The sequence below is a fragment of the Macaca nemestrina genome, chromosome 15 (genome assembly GCF_043159975.1).
Source record: "Macaca nemestrina isolate mMacNem1 chromosome 15, mMacNem.hap1, whole genome shotgun sequence".
NCBI classification, from domain to species: Eukaryota; Metazoa; Chordata; class Mammalia; order Primates; family Cercopithecidae; genus Macaca; species Macaca nemestrina.
In genome coordinates, this window is record NC_092139.1 from 23182410 (window position 1) to 23196310 (window position 13901).

General features: G+C 44.3%; 1 protein-coding gene and 1 long non-coding RNA gene across 3 annotated transcripts in view; both read left to right on the plus strand.

The window, feature by feature from the left end:
* The first annotated feature begins 711 nt into the window (after positions 1 to 711).
* Positions 712 to 6848, plus strand: LOC105496366 (uncharacterized). The gene is made up of 4 exons (XR_011613334.1): positions 712 to 777; positions 2412 to 2572; positions 4099 to 4190; positions 6714 to 6848. It is a non-coding gene; the product is annotated as an uncharacterized lncRNA (long non-coding RNA).
* An 845-nt stretch (positions 6849 to 7693) lies between these two features.
* The window catches only part of LOC105496364 (chromodomain helicase DNA binding protein 6), a 214516-nt gene continuing 208308 nt past the window's right edge, over positions 7694 to 13901 (plus strand). For both annotated transcript variants that reach the window (XR_011613333.1, XM_071079296.1), the window contains exon 1: positions 7694 to 7813. The gene's annotated coding sequence lies outside the window, so the exon portion shown is untranslated. The remainder of the gene's footprint in view (positions 7814 to 13901) is intronic.

Below are 13901 nucleotides of genomic sequence, written 5' to 3' on the forward strand. Positions count from 1 at the left end.
TACAGAACACGGGGAAATGGGAGGCAGAAGAAAGGCTGTAATAATTATATACTAATAACCAGTTTGTTGAGCAGTTGCCATGTGCTAAGCACCTGGCATGAATCATTTAATCCACACAACAACCCTATTATTGGAATCAAGAAACTGTAAGTTAAGCGACTTTCTTTTTTTTTTTGAGATGGCGTCTCACTCTATCACCCAGGCTAGCATGCAGTGGCACAATCTTGGCTCACTGCAACCTCCATTTCGCAGGTTCAAGCAATTCTCCTGCCTCAGTTTCCTGAGTAGCTGGGATTACAGAGGTGTGTGCCACCATGCCCAGCTAATTTTTGTATTTTTCATAGAGACAGGGTTTCACCATGTTGGCCAGGCTGGTCTCAAACTCCCGACCTCAGGTAATCCACCCACCTCAGCCTCCTAAAGTGCTGTGATTACAGGCATGAGCCACCATGCCTGGCCTGTTAAGTGACTTTCTTAAGGACACTAGTGGTAGAGCTGAGATTTGAACCACATCTGTAGGGCTTCAAAGCCTGTGGGCTTAACTAGTCTATCCAGCTTTGTTCTGGAGAATGGAGCTTCTGGAAGGAGAATGCCTCGTGGCAGATTCACCCCTACAGTGGAGATACAGGGATTGGACCAGTATAGTTCCAGAACACTGGCTATTAGCATCATCCTCTCAGTTCCAGGTTCCAGAAGTCACTTTCTGATCATGACTCCTCTTCCCACAGAGAGAGAACAAGGTCAGGGTCTGACAAGAAAGGCCGGGCTGCTTGGCAGGTACAATTCTCAAGGGAACTAAAAAGTACATTTTTAAGATGTTTAATCACGAAATATTTCAAACATACAGAAAATAATATAAGAGATGGGCCAGGCACAGTGACTCATACCTGTAATCCCAGTGTTTTGTGAGGCCAAGGCAGAAGGATTGCTTGAGGCCAGGAGTTTGAGACTGGCCTGGGCAACATAGCAAGATCCTGTCTCTGAAAAAAAAAAAAAAAAAGAGAGAGAGAGAGAAATGACTGAAAATGTACCTTTACTGACAGAGAGTTGTGTTTGCTTCACAGTTTTCAAAAACTCTGAGAGATTGAAACACAGAGACTTTAAGCACAAATAGGCCCAAGACCAGAATATCTATAAACTGGCTCAGACATGTCTGCAAGGGCAGCATTACTGGAAATAAGTATATGGCTTCCTAAGATATATTACTTTGAAACACAGAAATCAGCGTGACTACATTCTCACACACTCCAGATCTCAGCTCAAGGGCAGCTTTCCTGACCTCCTTGACAAAGGCAGATCCTTCTAGCATAATCTCTCACAGTATCTTATACCCCTCCTTTATGGCATACACTTACCACTGCTGTGATGTTACATTTATTCGCATGACTACTGGACTAATGCCTTTCTCTTCTATAGACTGCAAGCTCCATGAGGGCTGAGTTTGTGTCAAATTTTATTCACTACTGTATCCCTGGCATCTAGCACAGTACTTGTCAGTAATAGACACTCAATAAATATCTTTTCAATGAACGAATTCAATTTTAAACACCAATCTCCTTCGGCATCTACCCAAGAGAAATGAAAACATATGTCCACACACAGACTTCCACTTGAAGGTTTATAGCAGCATTATTCATAATAGTCCCAATGTGGAAACAATCTGAATGTCCATCATTTGGTAAGTGATAAATAAAAGGTGGCATATGCAGACAATGGAATGCCATTCAAGCAATTTTAAAAAGTACAAACTGACAAAACTCTCTACAACACAATGAACTACACCATTATTACATTAAGTGAAATAAGCCAGACACGGACGACTACATATTGTACTATTCTGTTTATATGACATTTCTTAAAAAGGCAGAACTCTAAAGAAGAAAGCAAATCAATGGTTTCTCAGGCCTGGGGGTGGGAGTGGAGATTGACTGCAAGTGGGAACAAGGAACTTCTGAGGGTGACAGAAATGTTCTAAAACTGGATTGTGGTGATGGTTGCACAACTGTATAAACTTACTAAACATCGTCAAACTATATACTTGCAGTAAGCAAATTGTATGGTATGTGAATTATACCACAATAAAGCTGCTAAAAATGTTTAAAAAATCAATCTCCTTACTTAGTCATTTTATCCCAATTTAGGTTCTGTGGAACATTATTTCTGTAGGGCATTGTGCCAGAAACTGCTAGTTGAGTCTCTCAACTCTTTAGTGACAGACCCAATTTGTAACTTGGCACATAGAAAAGCAAAATAAAAGACCAGATTTCCTAGCCTCCTTTGCAGCTTGGCATGGTCACATGACCAGGTTCTGGACAATGAGACATAAGCAAAAATGTGTAGTATTTCCAGGAAGGTTGTTTAAGGGACTCAACTCCACTTTTTCTACTTTGCCTTTCCTTTTTCCTTCCAAGGACATGTGGACTGGTGCTCCAGCAGCCATTTTGGACCATGAAGTGACCTTGGGAATGAAAGCTAAGGATAATGGAGCAAAAACATTGAAGCCTGGATTCCCGAAGGTACCGGAGAGCTGCCATGCCACCCCTGGATGGCCTGCTTCCCAAATTTCTTTTATGTAAGACAGAAATCAACTTTAATCTTTTTATATCGTTTTCTCATATTTATGCAGGCAAATTGAGTCCTAAGTGATACCAGTTTTTTTGTTTGTTTTTTGAGACGGAGTCTTGCTCTGTTGCCCAGGCTGGAGTGCAGTGGCACAAACTCGGTTCACGGCAAGCTCTGCCTCCTGGGTTCACGCCATTCTCCCACCTCAGCCTCCTGAGTAGCTGGGACTACGGGTGCCCACCACCACGCCCAGCTAATTTTTTGTATTTTTAGTAGAGACGGGGTTTCACCGTGTTAGCCAGGATGGTCTCAATCTCCTGACCTCGTGATCCACCCGTCTAGGCCTCCCAAAGTGCTGGGATTACAGACATGAGCCACCACGCCCAGCTGTGATACCAGTTTTAATAGGTGTTCAATGAAGAAAGGGTTCTGTGGTCAAATAATTTTGAGAACTATTACATTAAACTTTAACAGATTTCATTAGTGCAGGACCTCTCAGGGTTTTTAATATGTGAACAGGAATCTCCAAGAACCTCCAGGAGGGGCTACAGTATACTCAACTTCCCAAACTAACTTGTCCCCAAAACCTCTTTTTAGTGGAAAATCTTATGGGACAAATGACTTGAGAAGATGAAATGTTGCTGTAAAAATTTTTTGTATTTTTGACTCTCCCTTTCTAATCCATCCTTTTCCAGGTAGCTAGAGAGATGTTTGTTAAAGATAAACTTGATGACATCACATTCTTGTTTTAAATCCTTGAATGATTCCTGTAGGGTAAATTTCAAACTCCTTCATGTAACATACAAGACTTTTCGTGATCTGGCCCTTGCCTTCTTTCTAGCCTCACCCTAACCATATCCATGACCCTTCTGCAGTGCTGAGAACTGACTCTATTTTCCCTAGTTTCTCTACCTCTACACATGCTATGCCCCCTTCAAGGAACACTTTCTACTTGCCACCTTGCTTGGCATTCTACCTCTGATCTTTGAGACCAGGCTCAGGTATCAGCTCATTCACTCTTGTCCATACTTCAAGAAACGCTTACTATGTGCCACGCATTGCACTTGTGCTTGAGTTACAAACACAGTCCCTGCCCTGGAGTGACATGGAATCAAATGAAGTTAGACAAGTACTGTATCAGACAGGGTATACTAATAGCTGTAACAGACAACCTTCACATTTCAGTGACTTGACACCATGACATTTTATTTCTTGCTTACAACATGATCCAGTGCAAGTGAGCACAGAGGTTCTACTCTATGCAGTGAGCCACCATTGCCATTTTCTGGGGCCTCTGAGTCCTCCACTCAATATTTTTGCACCTGGCCAGGCATGAGGAAAGGAGAAGTTTGGAAGATCTCATGGGAGTTTTTAGGGGATGTCCAGAAATGGGATATATTTACCACTTCTGTCCAGATTCCATTACCCAGAGCTCAGTTACATGGGCCTACCTGATTACTGAGAAATGTAGTTTTATTATGAACCTAGGAGGAAAATGAAATGGGCTGGTGAAAAGAGTTGTTTTTCCTGCCACAGGTATATCAACAAGAACAATAAAGAAGCTCATGGTCTAACAGAGGAAACAGACAAGTGAACAGAGACATGAAGGCAAGAGAGAACAGAGTCAGGTGGGATGCAACTCTTTCTTTGTGGTGTTACTATAAGAAAGTTCTAGAATTGCTGGAAGCCCTTCTGTGGCTCCCTTCAGAGCTCCTAAGGATTGCTTTTCTGGGGCCCTTTAGAAATGGGGCACACTATATGGTACAAAAATTTGTGCATCACTGGCATCACCCTTGTAGCATCAATCATCTTTCGTTCCAGCAGCTGCTGTGGCATCAAGCTCTGCGTGGGCACCATCTGACTTCACACAGCTGCACCCTGACAGTACTTTGCCTCGTGGCCCTGCCACGTGCCTCTTGCTAGGTTCCCTGTTGACACTGAGTTTTGGGACACTGCAGAAGCCCACTTGGCACCTATGCATGAACAACTGGTGTGAGTCTTTATCCAATGAGATGAGCTGATGGATAGATTTCCTTCCCTTCCCCCTCCCATAGGCTATTCTGAGACTCATTTTATATGGCTTCTCAGAGGATAATCCCTTGAGCAGAAGCAATCAGCCATACTTAGTGGAGGCCAGATTAATAACCATCCTGGTATTGGCTCTTCCTTCCTCCCTACTTTACTCCTTTTGCTTTACTCCTACGCTATAGAATCAGGCTCTGTTTCTGGAGACGCAGGCCAAGACACTGCCATGAATGGGTACAGCTAAAAGCAACTTAGCTGTCTCTGTTTCCCTTTCCCCTCCAGTTCCTCCCCACTGGTTCCTGATGAAGTACCTTGGGTCAGACTCCACTAACTCCTCTCAGTTCTGCAGACCTGACTCTCACTGGATAAGGTCAAGCCTGCCACCTCTCCTAAATGCAGTCCCCAGACTGTTCCTTTGGTTGTACCTGTCCCACTCATTTGTGAATCAGTCATATACTTCTATTGATTTCTTTTTTGGTGACTTAATATTGTGTCTCTGTGTATACCTAACTTCTTATGTGCTGCTGACTTTTCTCAATGTTTAAGAACAGCAATTACTGACAAGTCTACCTTCCATCTCCCTCTTGGCTCTCACACCTCCCCAGGCTGCCTCTTGCATTGGTACATACATGCTCCTCTTTCTGTCTAGAGTACCACCTCATTTATGTTATTTCAATTTTTGTAGGCAAGAGACTTTATTATGCAAAGGAAGGGTCATTTGACTCCCACATAGGACCCACCAAATCTGTCTCTGATAAAACTCTGCTCCCTGGCTAGGCTCAGTGGCTCACACCTGTAATCCCAGCACTTTGGGAGGCCAAGGCAGGCGGATCATGAGGTCAGGAGATTGAGACGATCCTGGTTAACACGGTGAAACCCCGTCTCTACTAAAAATACAAAAACAAAATTAGCCAGGCATGGTGGCGGGTGCCTGTAGTCCCAGCTATTCAGGAGACTGAAGTGGGAGAATGGCGTGAACCCCAGAGGCAGAGCTTGCCGTGAGCTGAGATCACACTACTGCACTCCAGCCTGGGCAACAGAGTGAGACTCCATCTCAAAAAAACAAAAACAAAAACAAACAAACAAACAAAAAACCAACTCTGCTCCCAGCCTCTTTCAAGACATGAGAGCCAAGAGTACCATGGGCACTGTTGAGAGCTTTGGAACCTGTAATTCTGGTGTTTGAGCTGGAGAGGCTGTGGCTACCAGCTGCCTGGTCCTGCCTCAGCTTCAACTTCAGCTCCTGAAGCAGCTGGTTCAGAAGGTCAAGCATGCTGTCCCCAGGAGGCAGCAGCAGGCGGGTCACCCTCAGTATACTCACTCACCAGCAGCTTGGCAAAATTGGAGATCCTCAGGATCTATGCATAACTCTCTATCTCATCCTCAACTAGATTGTAAGCTCCTTGAGGGCAAAGATTTTATTTGTCTTGTTTAATGCTGCATCCCTTGTGTCTAGAACAATACCTGGAACATAGTTGGTGCCTAATAAATATCTGTTTAAGGGAGGAAGAAAGACGAGGAAAGAAAGACCATGAGACATCTTGGCCAGCCTTGAGTCAAATGACAGAAATGCACACAAATGAGAGAGATAGGCAGCAGGGGGCTGCTGCCTCTGTTTTCAAGCTGGAGAAATCTCTTGTGTCTGCCAAGAAGTGAAGAGTGTTACTCACAAGAGAGTTAGGGCCACAGGCTGAAAGCCATCGGAAAACTGGGATTTCAAAGAAGCTAAAAATACTCTCTCTCTGGGGGTACAGTAAGGCTCCGCTAAATCATTATCATGGCCCCTGACACAGTCAAAATGTGCTTATCCTAAATGTATCCCACAAACTGCTCTCAGAATCATCAGACTCAGATCATTCCTCCTTTAACTGAGGTAGAATAAGCCTCTACAGTCAGAATCCAATCAGTTTTTTAGTCGGTGCTTAGGAAACACGATGGGCAAGCAGGGCGCGAGGAGGGCAGGTGGCTGCCAAGGTCAGGGTGGGAGGGGGCAGTAATGAGATGCCATACAGAGTATTCAGCCAGGCAGCGCAAACTCTCCATCCCTCCTTTCTTAATTTAGCAATTTCCTAATTCCTAAACCTTGGTCTAATTTCCCTCCTTTCTTCTATCTATTTTCTTCACAGCATTTATCACTACCTGCCCCTTGTATTTAGTCTTTCGCCTACTCCATGAAAGCAAGGGCTTTGTCTTGTTGACTGCAATATCCCGTTTTATATCGATGTCTGGAATTTGCGGGCACTCAAAGATTAGCTGCTAACGAATGAATTCGAGAGTGTAACAATTAGTTGAATCTCTGCCAAACACTAGGCCCTGTCCTTGAGGATGCTACAAGGATGGTAGGGGCGACAGGCCCGAAAATAAATGTACCATATCTCGACACCTGATTTCACGGAGATCTAGCCAAGGCGCTGCAGGGTCCGCGGGGCTGGAAAACTCCCGGGTGCGCGGGGCCTTGGGAAGAAGCCCGTCAGGAGCCAGGAGTGCCAGTGAGCCGGGCTGAACGGCAGGAGACGCGGCTGGAGGCTGCTCCTGTGTTTCCTTGGCCACTCAGCATCTTCTTTTCCTGACCTGCGGGTCCCTCGCCTCTCCTTGCATTTGCTGGCATGACCTCGGCCCCTGCGGGGCCCCTGCGGAACCCCTGTGTCGCGGGACCCCAGCCACATCCTCTTCCACCCGCGGAGACGCCAGCCCCGGGTCTTCCAGAGAGCTAGCCAGCTACCTGAGAGACCTCCACCTGCGGACTGAACGCCCGCCGGGCCCCGCGCGCGCCCCAGGTCCCCGCCCCCTGCCTGCGATCCGTCGCGTGCAAGACCCCGCCCCGCCCCCTCGGCCCCCGGGACCCCGGCCCCGCCCCGCCCCCGTGGCTCCGCCGCTAGTCCCGGGGGGGCGGGGCCGCGCGCAGCGGCGTCTCCAAGGCGGGGGGGCACGAGGCAGGGGGCGGGGCAGTCTCAGCGCCGACCAATCAAGGCCGCGATCACATCCATGCAAATACGAGCACAATGGAGCGAGCCCATCACTCGCCCCTGCAAGCAAGCTTGAAATGGGCTTCTGCCTGAGCGGCAGCCGGCAAGACCAATGGTTCTGTGTTTTGGACCGGCGAAGCCCAATGGCGCGACAGGGAAGGCGGGCCCGAGATGGGTTAGGGTGTCCTTGCAGGGTGTCTGAGCTAAACTTCACCAAATAATAGCTGTTTGTATTTTGGCTGCTGCAGGAGCCATTTTAGGTAAGTTCTTCTCTTAACTTTTTATTTTCCTTCCTGGCCTCGGCGGACCAGCCTTGTCCGCGGGTCCCCGGCCCCGCCCCGCCGGCCGGGCTAGGGTGCCCCTATGAATGGAGCCGGGATGAGGGGCTGCGGCGGCGTCCAGGCCCGGCCGGGTTGGGGTCCGAGCGCGGCCGGCGGGCGGGCGGCCTGGCGGAGGGCAGGCGGCGGCCTGCGGCCTGGGGAGAGGGGCGGCCTCTGCCGCGCCAGGCTCCTGCTCCGGCTCCCGCTCCCGCTTTCGCTTGGGTCGGGCGGCCGTCCTTGGGAGTGCGCCGCTGCGGGCCGCGCGCAGGGGCAGGGGTCCGGGCAGACCCCGGCCGCGGGCCTGGCGGCCGGGGGCGGGGCGTGCAGAGGCCCCCCCGGGGCGGGCGCGGTGGGACCCCCGGGCCGGGCCGCGCTGGGGCGGGGCGGGGGTGACCGCTATTCCCGCCGCCGCCCCCGCGGAGAAGTTGCTCTATTCGCGTCCTGCGTCTGTTTGCAGGGGTGGAGGAGGGTGGGCTGGTGCCAGGTTGCTGCTCCGGGAGGGGGCGGGGGCCCCGGCGCGGCCTCGGATCGCGCACCCCCTCCGCCCCCTTCTTACGCACTAGCGCGCACTCGCCCCGAAAATTGGAGCCCTGGAGGGGTCCTGCAACCCCGCTGCCAAGTTTTGTGCATTATTAGATTGCATGTTTGAGCTTTAAAAAAAGATCTATCTGTCCTCTTCAAGGTATTTATTTTCTTCGCTGTTGAGAAGTAACGGAGTCCGTTGCGCCCAGATTTCCAGGGACATGCCTGTCGGATGTGCAGAGGGTTGGCAGCTACTTGGGTTTTTTTAAAAGGCGTTATTAGGAAATCCCCTCACTAGTGAGATAATTGAAATTTGAGTTAGTTTGCAGCTTCAGTTTTATTTGATACAATTAAAAATGCATAGCAGGCACTTTATATTTGTGTACATAAAGTATTCCTAGTTCCAGTTATGACTAATGTGACTATGGTTTCAGTTGTGTGGGATCTAATAAGGCAGTATAATTCAATTTTGATCTTGTAGGCCCCTGTTCTCCAAATTAGGGTTTATGGAGCATTAGTAATCTGGCCAAGGTTTCTGGTGAATCCTTGGCATCTCTGAGCATCTCTCTGGGACTGTGTGTGCCTTATTTCCCACCCCCTGAAAACTCCTCGTTTCTGGTGGCAGATCCACGAACACAGAAAATACACATTTTAAATATTTACAGTTTCCAGGATGTCTGAAATATTGCCCGAGATTTGATTATGGTTTCCCAGATGGTATGTAAGAGTACCATCCCAGTGAGACCCCAATTTCGATGTACTTTGTGGAAATGTGTTTGTGGCGTTTGGGGAAAAAAAGCGGGGCAGACCACTTGGTTTTGCTCCCTAGGCTGATGTGAGCTGTGTGACTTACTGGGGGTCTGTCCCATTGATTTCATGGCACAGTCGAGTTTGACTATAAGCCCAATTGGAAAATCAGGTTGGCAACCTCAGAGAGAGAGTTTTTGTGAACTTTATGGCTCTCTGGCAACAGAAAGAAGATTTGAGATCTGTGTGTGATAAAATGATTAGGCATGAATCCTCAAGTAACATGATTTATGCCAAACAGAGCAGGTGGTTTCTTATAAGCAATGCATCATTATAACCAAAGGCCTTGGGAAAATGCGGAGTGGTAAGATTATTCATTTTGGAGTTCTTTTTGTTCCAGGGCAGATTTCATAGGTGAATTATAAGTTCTTTTGAATTTAAACTTTTTTTCTCGATTAGTGTGCGACTAAAAGCTAGCCTGCACACATCTTTCCCCACCTTTCTGTTAGCTTTGGAGTCTCTCTACTAATAACCAAACTACAGTACTGTTCTTGGTGTAGTCTGGCCATGGGCGAAGTAAATCTGGATCTGTTGCGAAATTGAGTTGTGTTTCAGTGTGGTATCACAGTTTCCCTGGAGTCACGTTTTTTATTCTGCAGTTATTTCTTTGCTTTTCACATTTAGCTCTTCTGTTACATTTAGTAGCACTGCAGACTCTTTCAATATGATCATTTTTATAACTTTTAAATATTCTATGTCTTTATAATTTTTATAATTTATTATTCGTGTAGTTGGAAGTTCTCTGAACTCATCAATGTATTAGTTGAGGCAAACCACACAAGAAATTGAAAGACAAGTTAGAAGTGAAGTGGGAGAAATACGACTAACTGCTGCATTTCTGGAAGAACCTTTGGCAGTTTTGTTTTTGTATTTATTGATTTACTTTTTGTATATTTCAAATACCAAAGAAAACCTGAAGCAGAATCATATCTCATTAGAAACCACATCTTATTTATGATTTTGCTCTAACATTGCAGAAAACCTGTTAGAAACAACAGGCGGCCCTTGGGCTACTATGTCTTGGAGAGCTCCTTGGTTTATGTAAGTTTCAAAGAAATGTTTTGGTTTTCTTGGAAGTATGGCTTTGCCCCAAGCAGAGTTTGTGGTTATGTCTTCCTGTGTTATACCATGAGGTTCCACAACATCAGGCTTGATTCTCCCTGTAGGTGCCTATGTTTTTCACCTTTCATGGAAAGACTTTAATTGGTAATTACTAAATGAGATCACTCACGGACCACCCATGTTCTGAATCTCTTTGAACAAGTTTAAGGATTCAGAGATTCTACCTGCAAAAATGTCTTTGGTATAGGACAGTGACAGTATATCCATATCAACTGAGGAGGCTGTACTCTCCCTCCGTCCTTCCCCTTTCCCTGCCTGGTATAAGGCGGCTTGAAATAGTTTTGTTTTTAATACATATTTAATGATTCTCTTATACTTCATTGCTCATGCAGAGCTTTAGTTTAATTCTAGTGAGAGGTGGAGTGAATTCCATAGGATTGCCTGCCTTCTCCTATACCAGGTTATTATATTGAAAACTCTTTGAAATACATAAAATGATAGCTAGGGCTGAGATATCTCTTCCCTAGAGAACTTTTTTTTTTTTTTGCAATGGAATGTGACATACTTGTGAGTGGAGCAAAAAGAACTAGCATTGATTGAATACCTAGTGTTTGTCCAGTACTCACCCAGATACTGGGGCTACAGAGTTGGGAAAAATACGTTTGCTTTCATAGCCACTTCATGAGGCTGGGCTGCAGCTCAGAGAAATGAAGTAACTTATTAAAGGCCATAAAGGTAATCAATGATAGAGCCAAAATTTGAACCCAGATTATCTGTATCCAAGACATGTCCTTTTCACCAATAGTTCTCTCTAAAGATCTGTTTAAAAGCTCAAGCGTACTGTTGTATTTTAGTGGTATGGTGTTAGGTTAGTTAACTAACACACCTTCCCTAAGTTCTACACGTGCATCAATTTTTACTTTTCCGTTTCAGGAATTTGTCACTGAAGAGGAGTGTTGAAATACAGTGAGGACACCCTTTCCCCCGCTTTGTCTCCATGGTGTAGGGGTGGTCTTCCTGGGGCACTTAGGAGTTCAGGTGTACCCTGGTACAGTAATAACCATGAAGTATAGGGAGAATGCAGTCACTTTTTCCTTTGCCAAAATGTTCTTTTCTTCGGTTCATGTTGTGGAGGCGTTGATACCCTCATGAGAAATTCTGTTACTTCCATAAAAGTCCTGAAGGTAGTAAAATGGAGTTATTTTAAAATATCCATGCTTGTCCCTGTTTCTGAACTAAATCATCTGCATAAAATCCAAAGAAAAATGTTTATTTTTGCCTGTAGTACCTGTATTTGTTGGTTTTTACAGTCAGTAAATAGTGATTCTGTGCATCCTCTTACATTTATTCATTATGTTGTTTGCCATCACTGTTCTATTTTGCAATCTTTAGAATTTGTAATGGAGTGTATATGATATAACTTAAATCGCTCCTATTTTGAAGAGTCAGGATTTTTTTTTTAAATTGAACGTTTTTTCTTTATAGTCATAATGAAGGACTTAGAAATTTTAGCAAGGAACAAACCTAAGTTTTCAACGGACTCCTGTGGTGCTTTTGTTATCTATTTCAATAATATACTAAGACAGCATTTGAAAATTTCAGGATGCTAGGAAGTCAAATTGTAAGATAACCAGGACAAGAATCCAAACATAAGTAGAAAGCGATGGATACATATTTGAATTTTCTAAATAAGTAAAGGAAGATTTCCATTTTTTTTACCCCTTTATTAAGGATACTTGTAAGGGATAGTCGCTGATCGCACTTTATGGATCAAATATGTTATTCTTTATCAAGTAGTTAAATTTTTAATATATTTTGGATTTTCTTATATACTATGTGACCAAGGTATTTTGGTTTTGGAATTTTTTTTTTTAATTCTAAGATTGTCTTTATGTAAAAGCCTGGCTTCAGGTTAAAAGTTCCAGCTACTGTGGTAACAGAGATCTTTAGTTCCTACCTAAAGGTTTAGGCTTTTTATCCTGTAGTTCGTGGACCCCTAGGGAGTCTTTGGCTGGTCTGTGAAAGCCCCAAAATAGTATGCAAATTTTTGTTTGTGTCTGCGTATTTTATAAGCGGACAGTCCATTGCTTTTTGTGATTCTCAAACGGATCCGTGACTCTCATACCCCTACCCCCATACCTTTCCACCAGCATACAAAAAAATACTAAGGGTCATTAATTTAGGTCATTCTAGAACAACTGCTTTGCATGAACAAAATCTTCTGCCTGGATGCTGACTTCTTTGGACCTTTTTTGTCCTTTAGCAAGTTCTGCGATCTCAGCCTTGATCAGTTGGCCTGGGCTTGGGGAAGAACTGCATCCCTCTTGGGGAAGAGCTGCATCCCTCTGGCAGCATTCAGGCATTCCCTGGGATTATCCCCCAAATTCTTCCCTCCCTGCGATCACATGGAAGTGTTCCTTGCCCTTGCCCTTGCCCTTGCAGCCTGATAGAGTTAAAGGTTGGAATGGGAGACATGGGGGCTCTTGAGGGTCCTCGGCTTCTCGTTTTCACACATCTGCCTCTGCAGATGGGACTAGAAGGGTGGCTATGGCAAATGCGCCTGACATTTTCTTTCTTTGAATACTACTTCTTACTAATTCTGCTATTGCTTCATTCAATATGTTAGGAGGAAAAGGGATTTTCTTTCTTACACTGAAGAATAATTAAAAGAAGCCCTCCATTTTTTATATTCCCCAGACTTTTATGAAATGCTTTGCAACTTCCATTAGTGCTGATTTTTAGTGGAGTTCTGCGTTAAAATAATGTGTGGTTGAACATACAAGCTTATTTTTAGACTGCCAAAAATTTTACAGAGAACATACATACAAAACCAGGTGTTACTATATAAAAAGGATTTTATATTAAAGTTCTCAGAGCCTTATTGTTTACTTAATAAGTCAAGCAAATTGCTAAAACAATATTAGAGTAACAAAAAAATTCTAAGAATAACTCTAGGAGGTGGTAAACTTAAAGTTATTCTGGAGATTTTTTTGTTGGGCCAGACCAGAAGTTGAATAGAAGAAAAATCAGTTTATTTTGTTTAATAATAGATAATAATAATTAGATTAGGGAAAATACCTAAGCTTTCGGCAGATGGTGAAGGGCATTGACTTGATTATTTGGTTTGTTCCTTCCTTAAGTGTATATGAGTAAAGAAATATATCTGGACTCTACTTTGGATCCAAGAAAAACCATCAGTATTCTAAGAAATACTTTGAAGGATTATGTCTGGTAAGCTAAGTCTAGATCATAGATTTTATTTACGGAAAGAATTTTGCATAATTTAACACAGAGACTTTATTATTGCTCATTGTGTATTTTGGCTTAGCAATTCTTGCACTGTTGGCAGTCTAAATTAAACTATGGGTTTGGATGAAAAAGTTAAGCCATCATTATTGTTGATCCCGTGATAGAATCAGATCACATTATAAGTGATGACACCATTAGATTGCTACTTTAAGTAAACCTGGTATAATATCACTTAAGGGATTTAGGGGTATTTTGCTTAATGGAATTAACAGTTTTGCCTTGAGTTGTAAAAATGTACCGAGGAAATGATAGAGGATATGAAAGAGGTCATTAATGACCAGCTCCAGAAAGATAAGTGTAAAAATGTAAAAAAAATAAGCTCTTGTGG